Consider the following 12,222-nt stretch of genomic DNA (forward strand, 5'->3'; position numbering starts at 1 on the left):
CAAGGAGAGATTGTGGAGATGGATTAGTTGGTTTCTCACTACCCGCTATTCACTTTTCTTTTGCTTGTGTTTGTTTTGGTAGATGACTACCCATGTATTTAATGCAGTCGCCTACGTGGCTCTCTCTGTCACAAACTTTATTGGAGCTCACAACCGGAGGCTGGAAGGGAGACTGCGAGTAGAAAGTATCTCAAAGATATATTCTCATGTGATGGGTCAGATGAGACTGGAAATTGTCCCTCTGTCCCTGTTCCGTGTTACTGTCCACTACCACGCAAAAGACATTGCTACTGAAACTAAGGAAACAGTGGAGTTGGGAGAACGATAGTTTGAAGGTTGACGTACATTATCTCGACTATACAAGGCTGTGACTTCCTTCCAGCTTGCTTCTCTATAGCCATCACTGTGGTTGTTTTTTTACTTCAGTTTGTAGTTCCTGCAGATTTGACCTGCCTTACTTAACACCTCATGCAAAGATTTAATACGCTTTTCAAATGGTACAATTTCTGACAGGCACTGGAATACATCAAGCTCAAACTTCTGCACATTGTTGACCCCATGCAGAGGTGAGAGGCAACTGAAATGATATAATTGCATAAAACTCAAGCAGTTGTTAGGGAAGGCTTTGTTGAAGCCTGTGTTTTATTTTAACCAGTCATTACAGAACATGAAAGACATGTCACTGTAGTGTGACACGACTGGGCTCACGCTGATGATTTTGATGTGTGACAATAAAAAAACTGTGTGAAATGTGTCACTGCCAGTGTGCTGGCTCTGGCTCTGGCTCTGGGCAGACTTTATAATGGCACTAACAAGCAGTACGGGTGTATCTTGGAAAGTTCATTAACGTTGCTGTTAGTTAACCACCACCATTCGCCAACCATTGTGGACATTGTTATGTTTCATATTATGGCATAATAGCATTACTAAATTATCAATCATAGAACAGTTATGGATCCCAGTTTGGAAGTCCCATGAATGCAAGCTCTTTACTATTGTTTTTATCAGACTACATAATAAATAATAATAATAATAATAATAGAAACTAGGTGGTTGAATTTCCTAAAATGCATCAACTCTCTCCGGAACAATGATAATTTCTAGTAATACTAAGTGACTTGTAATGTCATATGGCAAACTTCCTTATTCTCACCAATTAATTAACTCACTTGTCTATATTGACCAAAAACAATCATTTTAGTACAACACAGTGATTAAGAAATAGAATTACTTCGTCCAAATTATGACATTCGCCAGTCTCTATTCCTCATATTCTTCCAATAACAATAAAAGTTTTCTTCCTTGTTGTTTGTGAACCCAAGAATATTCTTCACCCAAAACACGAGCCCACCCAACACTTCGTCCAGATTTTCTTTGAAGAGACAAAGTGAAAGGAAGTTGTTGTATCTTTGCTGCTCTGAATTTTTTTTATTTAAACTAAGAAACAATTCAGTCAGCATCAGTTAGGGAGTGTGGGCCCTGAAAATACTTCAAATGATCCTCAACATAATCCTGGAACGGCAACAGATATGGAAACTGATGTCTTCCAGACTCCCAAGACTTAGCTAAAGAACACACATGGGCTCCCTGAGCTCTTGACAGTTAGAAATTTGTAAATGTTAGTTTTTGTATATTTTATTTAAAGATCAAATGACAGTTTTAGTATTGCAGTTGAATCAAATTAGATAAGTGTTTGCTCTTCCTGTCTAATCTTTATGGCGCAGGATAATTTAACCATACATGTTTTAGAAATCATCCCCCACATTTATGGATGTTGTTAGTGCAATATGCAAATACATGCAATGTATTTCATAACCAGTCAAAGTTAATAGCATGATACGTTTCATGTGTCTTTGAATATTGTACCTCTAAACTCAGAACCCTTCAAGGATTAAAAAGTAACTGAGGCTGTATAATCACTTCAGTCCATAGACTTCCCACTGACATTGACACTGAAGTTAATTAATAAATGAGAAAAATAATAATAGATGCAACAGTATTATCCACTGAAACCTCACCATAGCTTTTAAGGTGATGATAAATATATGTTTTCTTTGTTATTATATCTTATTATTAAATGTTTGTTTAACAAGTAATGAATGTATGAATGTATTCTTTACCTGAAAGGTTGCGTCATCGGTTTACTGGCAGCTGTGGCCCGTCACTGGTGATCATTTGCTGCATGTGGGTGAGCTGAGGACCTGAGGATCCACGACAGAGCCAACTGCAGGATGGAGCAAATTGGGCAATATCATCTATCATCCTCATTCACACTTTGTCAGATACCCACCTGCACTGTGAACACACTGTTGTTCCGAGATGATTCTGACCCCGTGGTTAAGTAAGGCTAACATTGTGTGATGTGTTCGGGGATTTTTTTTCCCCTTGATCTGGTGATGCCTGCATAAATTAGAGCTGTGTTCCACAGCTCCTCAACAGAAACCTGCCCTGGCAGCCCTCCAGCTCAATCACATTGATTTTCCATAACAATATGAAGAACACTGTTCACTGCCGAGGATTAATGAATTGCATCTTCAGAGTCACTTTGGCATTCCTAATGAAGGTAGATGAATTTCCCTGAGCAGGCCAGCTGTGTTTGAATTCGTGCTGACTGTGCCAGGGCACATCCATTGCAAATATCTCATAGACTCATAAATCTTCCTTTGGTCTGTCAGATAATTTTAGTAAAAACATATGATTCAAAGTGTGACATTTATCACCATCAGGCCGAGGGCCCCTTCATCCTGTTTCTGCCCCCTCCTCTTTTGTTCACCTGAAATGAGCGTGTTTTCTGTTGGTGGAATCAATTCAGAACACAAACATGTCTGAGATGTGTCTGTAGCTGCTGTCAGTAACATAAAGATATATAGGCAAATTAAATAGTATGTTACATTATGTTAATCTGTGTTAATCTGTGTTATGTATGTCTTGGGCATAAAAAGTCACAACTTTATGGAGACATTGTTAAAACTCAAATATAAATAGTTATATTATACTTGTATTTACAAGTGTGTAAGCGTGAGAGACAATTAATACACGTAAATAGTGTTATGCATGCTCACTTTAGCATTTCAAGTCAGCTAGCCTGGTCACTTCCGGCTAACGGCAGCAGACAGCTATGGGGTTTTCACGCCGACGACGTGAGTCGTATTTTTCAAGCATCGTGTCACATGTTAACCACTAAAAAAGTGAGGGTGCTTCAAACTATCTTTCAAGCTACATCCCCAATTTCAAAGTTAAGATATGGATGTGCAATAATAGCCCTTAACATGTTTGTGTACCTGAAACCATGGAGAAGCACTTTGATATCAATTATTTCCCTCAAAGCACAGCTGCACACAGACTCACCAGAAGTGGTGAACTTTTTCTAACATGGTACTTTGATTTTATTTCTAGATACTTGTTATGGTTATTAAAAAACGTTTTCCATTGCTGCCCCCACAGTTCCAAGCTTCATGCCCCCTACGGCACTTCATCGCCCTATAATCAACTCCCCTCATAGTCTGGTTGGCAAGTGGATGGTAATATACCTTCAATGAACCTACATTTCAAAATGTATGTTGATCTATACCTTTTATTCAAGTAAGATTCTTTTTTTTTTTTTACTTGTAACATAGTATTCTTACACTGGTTAGAAATGTAAGAATTAAGAAGACTTTAGTTTTACACCATTACATCTGCAGATCTATCTAATCTGTCCAGACGATGTATTCTTAAATAAAAATTACGGAAAACATAATATAAGAGCAACTTCATCAAAGGAATTTGTTTTCCATCAAATTTCCTGAAGTGGAGAATCAGTATTTGATGTAGCCTTTTAGTTTTGTCATGAAGTGGTTTCATCAATTGAGATATTCAAATACATGTTTGCATCACTGTGGAGCAAGAGAAAAAATGTCAACGATTTACAGATTGTAACATTCTGTAACATTAGTTTTCTCACTCGTACATGGGCATTAGGTAAACAGATCATATACAATGGCCGAATATCAACGTTAGATGGCGCATGGTGTAGCGTTAAGTTACCATAACAGTATATGTGCAGAAATTACTATTAACATTGGGCCGATGAAGAATAATTTATGCAAATCAACTTATTAATGTAATTGATGACGTCGTACATACTGCAACAGGCACAGATACAAAATAAGAAAAGTCAGGGGATTACCAAATCTACCAGAATTCACCTTCTGGGCACCATGAATGTCTGCACTAAAGGTAATGGCAATCTATCCAGTAGTTTTTGTGATATTTCAGCCTGAACCAAATTGGCAGACTTACCACCCAAATAGCTAGAAAGTGATCTTGACCTGATCCAACACATCGGATAGACTTTCAAATATCTCAGAGGATGTGATTCGCACAGACGCATTTTTAGGACATATTATTAGAACAACTTATTAGCAATGGGTTCATGCATTCTTCTTTGTGATGAATGTATTAGTGGAACAGAAATGAAAACATCTTGCTTTGACACAATTGCCTATTAGACTGGGCTAGGACTGCAACATAACTATTTAATGTTTTAAAATAAAAGTACATGCAACATGCCAGATTGAACTGCCTCTGTGGAATATGTAAAGATGTACCTGTTTTTCATTTTCCTTCCAGATGAAATGGTTCAGTTCAACATTGTTTCTAATACTATATATATATAAAAGACAGCGTGCGTATGAAGTGTGACACCAATTTGCTTGCGTGTGGCAAACCAAGGAGGGAATAGTTTTCACCGATCATCTGCCCACACTGATTCTGTTTGTGTTATGTGAAGGTCCTGTTGGGAAATCGCCGCATCGGCCACCAACTCCCTTCTACCCCAGCTGGTTCTGATAATATTCACTGAATCAGAATTCGCATTTCAGACCACCAGTTATGTGAACATTGACTCTGGAATAATTATTTGTTGAACTTTCATACTGGCTTTCTTGATAAGCAAACCGTTGAATTATTTTTCTGCTTGGCTGTCCCTGTGAAATAGCTCTTGGCTAATGTAAGACTGTTTTCAGATACAGTGAGCTAGATCTGTGGCTGCGGGAGCGGGACCGCTTTGCCCATAAACACTGATCTGGTGGGGTGAAGAAGTTATGTACAAGTTGTATTAATAAACAAATACCAAAGTTAAATTCCACCTTACATACGAATTGTTATATTGCTGCCTGAACAGCAGGCATTGGTAAAGAGTGATTTTCTTTTGCTTTTGCTTTTTCTCTGTAGTGAAATGACTCTCAACCTCTCGTAAGCTATCTCTCTGTGTTAAGGGTGTGCTTCAGTCAAGAGACACTGAATCACAACAATGACAACAATATACCGTGAAACAATCATGTTTTCCTGAATAGAGCTTGACCGTGTCAGCTTCGGGTTAAGGAGATGCACAGGACACTAATCCAAGTGCCACAGTAAAGCACATTACAGACACAGATAAAAGTGCTCTCTAACAATATCCCCTCTAATCTCTGTGTACTGCTGTCCCAAGAGGAATCAGAGGATACAAGCAATGTGCAGATTGTATTTCACACACATTGACACATCTCACAAATCCATTTTTCCCCCCCAAAGTCTCTCTGTCTCCAGCTCTCTCGCCTTCTATCACACACACACATACACCCTCACACACTCTGATTTTTTTCCAATATTTTCGGCAAAGGAGGTAAAAACATTTGAAAATAAGAAAATATCGTTCTAAATCCAATTTTAACCTGGGAAAAAAAAGAAGCTTTTAAACAGAAAGCATGCGAGATGGACTGGGTGGCCTGTTTGAGTATGTATGTAATTTGATTCTTAACATGACATCACTTGCAAGCAGCTACAATAAAAGGGAGAAACATGGAGGAGACCTGCATGGAGACTTCATCCCTCGCCATCCAAACTAGCTGGAACCAGCATGAAGCATTGCTCACAGGGAAACAAGATGAGGCACGGTTGGAATTGGAGGCAAACAAATCGACTCTCCACACTTGCATATGCTGTGTTTCTCTGCCACAGACGTGGATAGGGGAACAAGGGGGACAGCTCTGCCCGAGGCCACCTACACGATACCCTGAACCGTGTGTGGCTCTTTGTGCCAGCTTTGAAATGTCTAACATTCAGGTCAGAACAGGGAAGTACATCTATCTTCTGTGTGTCAGGGCTCAGCATTGATGGATGACCAAGCCTGTTGAGTTGTGGTGGCCAGGTGACATAGCCCCATTAATAAACAGATTGCAGGGCTACTCTCCTTTATGTGCCATCAACAAGAGGTGCTCTTCTTTATTATTTCCGTGCCACAGATAATAAATACTCATAAACCTAATGACGCCTGATTACTGCTGCAATCTTTGGCTCATTAGGCTGATTAACTGCAATTGTGCAACTCTGTGGAAGCCGGATGAGTAAAAATACACTCCTGGTGCTTTGTGTGTTTATGTTGTTGGTCAAATGACAGATATACTCTCTAGCTCATCTGACTGAGCACTTAACAAATCTATTTGTTATCGTTAGTATAGAGATGACACCGTCGTATTAACACATACACGCTACACTTTATACCTTACACCCTCGCAGGGTTTGTGTTTGTGTGTTTTGCATCAGCAAGGGTGTTCTATAGTGCAACACTTCAATCATGTTGCCTCACATAAGCTGCTCTGGTGCAGGCATGTCTCTTAATTTACAGTCCTTGGTGGTAGAAAAATGTCCTTCAATGTCAGAGTGAGCCTTCTGTGTCCACAGACAAATCAACAGAGCGGGTGGAGTCAGTGACCCCAATAATTTAGTGCATTACTCTAGACGTTTTCAGATGCTGCGGAAAGTGCCCATTTTTCCCAAATCGAGCCTTGGCCCCTCCTGTTTATTACAGGTTTGTGACCCACGCTGGGCCCTGCTGGGCAGGGACGGGGGAGGGGGTGGTGTTACAGCAAACAGGGGTCGTAGCAATGACACCATGAATCTCCACATCAAACAAAACAGACTGAAAACCATTAAAGGAAGTAAAACTTCCTGAAATCCCTGAAGCAGTAGCTTCAGAGTCAGCAAGTTGGAATTGCCGGATGTTATGAATAAAAAAACATTACAATATTTTACAATGACTCCTGCAACGTAATGTAAAATCCATTCTCTTTTTTTTGGCTGCGGGCATTGCCCTAAATGCACCTCTCCAATTGGATTTACTGTTGGGGAAAAACACAATATATTTGTTTCAATTTAAAAACTATAAACAAACTGAATAGTGAACACATTTTCCATGTACGGCAAACTTTGTAGCGATCATTTGTTGAAGATTCATTGAGCTATTTTCTCTCAGGACTGATCATAACAAGTCATACATCTAGTGTTACATGAACGTTCTCTAAATAAGGAACAGGAAATGAGAGTTTATCAGTTTGAGACTTAGGCTGCCATCAATGTGCCAAAAATGTGTTGCTTCAGATGACATCGCATACAGTCTAATATAATTGTTATAAAACATGCTGTTAGATTCCGTGTTGTATTTTAATTTCACACCCACTTTGGATGGAGGTGTAGAATTGCAGACAATTGCTTTTAATACGTGAGGTTATTTTGAGTTCAACTTCGTCCTGAACTTTAAAGGGTTTTTAAATATAAAGCAAAAAGGGTGGATCATTTTCAAGTTGCTCTGTTGGAGAGCACGCTGTTAAATCCTTAGCCTTTTTACTCTCTTCTCCGATCCTTGAGATGATAACAAACTAGTCCAATAAGTGTCAAACCAGGATTGCCAATACTGATTGCAATTCTCAATTTTCCTGCCTCTTTAACTACAGTGGAAAAAAAGAAGAAAAAAAAACACAGCTGATTATATATATATATATATATATATATATATATATATATATATATATATATATATATATATATATATATATGTGTGTGTGTGTGTTTGGCGTAGTTAACAAATCATTAGCTTGAAAACCTGAAAAAAAAGTAATCTAATCCAACTAATTTTAAATCACATCTGTAGCGACGCAGAAAATTGACACGAGTGCACCAGTAAAGGAAGACGCAAGTGTTTAATTTTGTCACATATCTAAACATCTCTTTGCGCTAACGGAGAAACACAACAATGACACTTCCTCAATGAGGGTAAAAAAAAACACATTTCAGTGACAACAATGGATTTTTATTGTATTTTTCAGTGAGAGCGGCTCTGAGCGTTTCTGTTTATGCATGGCGGAGGAGGAGAGTGAATAAGGGACAGCAACATTGATCTAGGACCCCAAGGCTTCATTTTCCCATGGAGACAGCATGGCTAATTAGGCTAGCATGTTGCCTGTTCCAGCACAGCTGCAGTGAGAGATTAGACAGACAGAAGCTGCCAGCTGTTACTCAGATGCAATATCACTGACTAATTGAGACCGGCGAATGTTCGTGGAGCAAGGCCCATGCCGGTTGTTCGCATCCCGTCTTTCATAATGTGTCTGAAGTATATCATCCAATGATAAGGTTAATCAATGGGACTGCTGCTGAACAGAGGACCTGATTAAAATGTAAATACCCCAAATGTAAATGACTCAATTGAATCATAGGAAATTACTAGGTTTCCTCTTGAGATCTCATAGCCTTTGCAAATGGTTCTGGGTTTTATGAATATCAAAATAAATTGTCACTGCAAAAAAGGCTGTGGACAGACAATAATCTGAACTGTGTCGCCATCTATTGTATCACCAACTATCTGAATAAGCTTTATTGGACAAGTATGTTGTCCAAGGAATCTGACTCTAGTTTTTAGTGGTTCTCAATGTGCTTTCACACCGTTTCAAGAACAAATGGATTCAGGAAGAAGCAAACATAAACCATGCTAGATGCATGCAATGAGTGTCTATCATACTGTAGTTCATCAAGAATAATATTCAATGTCAATTTTCATACAATTCAATTCAGTTTATTTTGTATAGCCTAGAATGACAAATAACAAATTTGATCTGTATACATAGGACATCCCTGTCCCAGGACCTCACATTGGATTGTTTAACATACACTTCACATATGCCTCACATACACTTGTCTAAGGAAGTATTTTTTTTCTTTTTCTTTTGACACAGCATATACGTTTTACCATCTGTTGTTCTTTTGGAATTCTATTGAGACTGCTGGGTATGCCGGATATCCTATGAGGATTGGATTTCACCTGGATATTATTTTATTATTTTAAATTCTAAAAGAATAAAAATAATTCTGTTTTTAAATCCCATAAATCTTGAGGAGTACCTATAGGAGCTCAAGAGCCACTTCCATAACACATGTGACAGCAATGTTTGGTGTTTTTGAACTAATCTTAAAATGTGGTATTTTGTGATCAGATTCTGTAGATTGATCTGAGTTAAGAAAGTGGAGTTTGCCTTATCTTTTATCAACATGAAAACAAGATATATTCTTAAAAAAATACACAAATCAGTAGCGCGGCGAACGTGTTGTTAGTTTTGTGATCCATGTTGCATTATTGTATCCCATGATGAGTGCTGTCTGTTGCTTTATAGGTTATCAGGACAGAGGGAGTGCACGGATGCCAGAAATGCCGCTCTCTATCGGATAAACTATCCTACAGCCATATATACTGAGCAGACGAGTAGATAAGACACACAGACGCATCTAGCTCAAACCACTTGCTCTCCACTCCCTGTGCATCTCCCCGTCTCTTGACAAACCATCATGGACAATCCTGCCACTGTACAGTGCTGTCAGGAGGCAGCCAAAATAATCTCTTCTGCAGGGGAATTTAACTCCATACCTTCTGGCACTGTGCAACGATGCAATGTAATGCCTCCTGTGATAACTAATGGAAGAAACTCTTAAAACTTCAGAGCTTATAATAAGCTTGTCAGCTTATCATATTAGGCATGTGAGCTTATAACATTAGCATTTAAATGTTCCTGGGTATACAGTAATGTGATTGGAGGGCTTTGCCATTTTGACATTGCCATTGAGGAGAGAGGGAGGCAGAGACACACAGAGAAGAAAGGGTGACGATGCTGTCGTGAGGCAGTGCCGGGGACTGTTAGATCACGCCTTGCAATTGTTTACAGTTGTGCGGGAGCTCTAATGGATTCACAGGTATCCGAGTGTGCGGAGAATTAGTAAACTGTAACCAACAGCGCCATGCCTGTTTCCTCCTGCTGTGGAAAGATATGCAAGTCAGGTGGACTAGAAACTCTAGTGGGTATAGTTATGAATATGAGAGTCGGTGTGTTATCTGAGGGCTTTGATGGACAGGCAATTAATCTGTTTTCTAATGAAAATTCTTGATTTTACCATTAATATAACCACCCATCCACTCTTTTAAAGAATTATCTAACTTAGCTGAAAAAAAACAGCAGAGACATTACTTGATAAAGGTGATGCTGGATGCAGGATGCTTTCACAATCTGGACATGCTTTTCTCCTCTGGCACCAAGTTGAACTACATCAACAACAAAGTTGATCTTGTAAATCTGACCTTCTCTATATTTGCAAACTAGTGTACAGATATGCACAAGTAACACACTATATTATATATGTATACATGAAATAATAGATTACAGTTCAAGATACAGACGGAGACAAAGGTTTTACACTGGGAGAAAAACAATTCAATTAAAACTGTAAGTCATGAAATGACTAATCTAATTAATTTACTCATTTAAATTCATCAGACTTTATCACTGTTTTATTCTCCTTAATGGTTTTCAAATTATTTGTTGATTCTAAAGGCCATGCCAACAAGTATTTTTCACATTTATTCTCAGATTTTGTCTTGAGGGAGGATCATTTCTGAGTCATGATCCATGTCCCCCACAATACATCCAAACCTCTAGAATTCCAGTAACACAGCCTCTACGCAGCCTTGAAAGAAACAAACAACGAAAAAATGCTCAATTGCCTGATACATTTGCTGGTTTTACTCATATTGTTAACCTCTTTGCTACTTACCTCATGCCTAAAACATGAGTCCACCATTTCATGTAATCATGGGTGATCTTCATCCCACCATGCTAAAAAGACTCAGATTAATGATCAGCATCAGCAGGATGTGGAACCAAGCAAGTGAGCAATTTTAGGATTGACAGAGATTATTAAACAAAACTAATTATAGTCATTGGTACAGAACAATAATATCCTGCATACTAAAGTATTAATGCGGAGATTAAAATAGGCCTATCCATTAAAACACATGATATTTCATTCTATCTACAAGGAGGAAATAAGTCTAATAGGCCTTTTTATCTCTGAGGAAATGGGCACCAGCAGAGGTAGATCAGTTAATAATTGAATATGCTTTCCCATCAGATACTGCACCGGCTGTGTACTCAGCATTGGGAAAATACAACTGATAATACACTATGGTGATTTGGCATCAAACTAAACAAAATATATAAATAGCAGTCTGACCTGATTGGCATTTGGCGATGCAGAACGTGCGTTTTGTATGAATTGTTATCCTTAAGAAATTCTAAAGAGTCAAATAAATATTTTAAGTAAGTGTAAAATGTGCTTAAATAGGAATTTGCCAGATCCCCCCCCTCCCCCAGATATCGGTAGTGATATCGCATGAAGCAAAAATAAGAGGACAGTTGCTAATTGCCTTAAATTGTGAAGGAATAAAATACTCTCTTGTTATTGAGGGGACTATCCTCGTTATTAGAAATTTAGAAAAAAGCGCAAAAGAAACTACTGTTCTCTATGTAGGTCATCCATCGCACTTATTAATAAGATGACTGCACAATTAAGATGAAAAATCAACCCCTAATATAATTTTAAATGCATTGTTGTTCAACGGAACTAATCCTCTATGTTACTTTATAGTGGTAATTTAATGCCCTTGTTCAATCCGAAACTCATTTTCTGGTACTATTGTGGAGTAAGTACCAATTAGGTCACACAATTACTTCAACTTAATGAGTATTCAATGGCAGACCATTTTGAATATATCATTTTATTTGTGGGAAAAAAAACTCAAGTAAAATATCATTCAATATTATCTCCCCATTGTCCAATTGTTTTATGATACTACAGTGATTCAACAATACAAGACTTTTGCTCTCAAAGCTGAAAACTCATATTGTTTGACTTTCAAATTTGTACCTTTCTTTGAAATTGAGGAACGTTTTTGACCATTCATACTCTGTCTTGTGTCCCTCTGTCTTTGTTCCAGCAGAGATGGAATATGTTGAGCAGGATTTTTATTTTCACATATTTTGCAATGGTTTTAGCTCCTGTCCTTGAACATCTTGCAAAATAAGGACACATACTCAAAAA

This window comes from Cyclopterus lumpus, chromosome 10 (genome assembly GCF_009769545.1).
Source record: "Cyclopterus lumpus isolate fCycLum1 chromosome 10, fCycLum1.pri, whole genome shotgun sequence".
Lineage (NCBI taxonomy): Eukaryota > Metazoa > Chordata > Actinopteri > Perciformes > Cyclopteridae > Cyclopterus > Cyclopterus lumpus.